The sequence below is a fragment of the Pseudophryne corroboree genome, chromosome 1, assembly GCF_028390025.1.
Source record: "Pseudophryne corroboree isolate aPseCor3 chromosome 1, aPseCor3.hap2, whole genome shotgun sequence".
Classification (NCBI taxonomy): Eukaryota; Metazoa; Chordata; class Amphibia; order Anura; family Myobatrachidae; genus Pseudophryne; species Pseudophryne corroboree.
In genome coordinates, this window is record NC_086444.1 from 678,652,433 (window position 1) to 678,653,015 (window position 583).

General features: G+C 40.5%; 1 pseudogene; it reads right to left on the bottom strand.

The window, feature by feature from the left end:
* Positions 1-227: 227 nt before the first annotated feature.
* LOC134952881 (5S ribosomal RNA) lies at positions 228-346 on the bottom strand (annotated as a pseudogene).
* Positions 347-583: the final 237 nt, after the last annotated feature.

Genomic DNA, 583 nt, shown 5'->3' on the forward strand with positions numbered 1-583 from the left:
CTAAATCTCTTGTGTCTTTTATTATTATTAAAAACTTATGAGGAAGGGTGTAAGTTCTATGAATAGTGCAATGGATTATATCCATTAGGGGTGTATTCTTCCATTAGAGGAAGAGGTGAAAAGGAGAACACCAAGGTGTTTGGAAAAATACGTGAGTAATGAGTAATGTTACATTAGGTGGTTTACAGCTGTTTTGCAGAATTGGGAACTCCAATGTGCATGCACTGTTTCTACAACACCTAGTCTTCTCCGGAGGTCACCCTCCTTGATACTGGCCAGGCCCATAAAATGCTTAGCTTCCACGATCGGACGAGAGTGGGTGTTCCATTTTGGCATGGCTGTAGTCTACTTAGCACAGGTTCCCCAAAAGGATATCACAACTGAAGTATAGAACCTAGAAATAAAAAACCATACCCAGGCACCACAGTGTTTATTTAGAAGAAAAAAGGGGGGAGAAAATAAATATCTAAAGAAAGGGAGAAATTTCATAGCTTTCGTTGAATCCAGCCGGATACATCGTCTTCAATTGAAATATCCAGAACATTTCCCTTCTGGATAGCAGATTCGCGAGGTCGCCACTTCT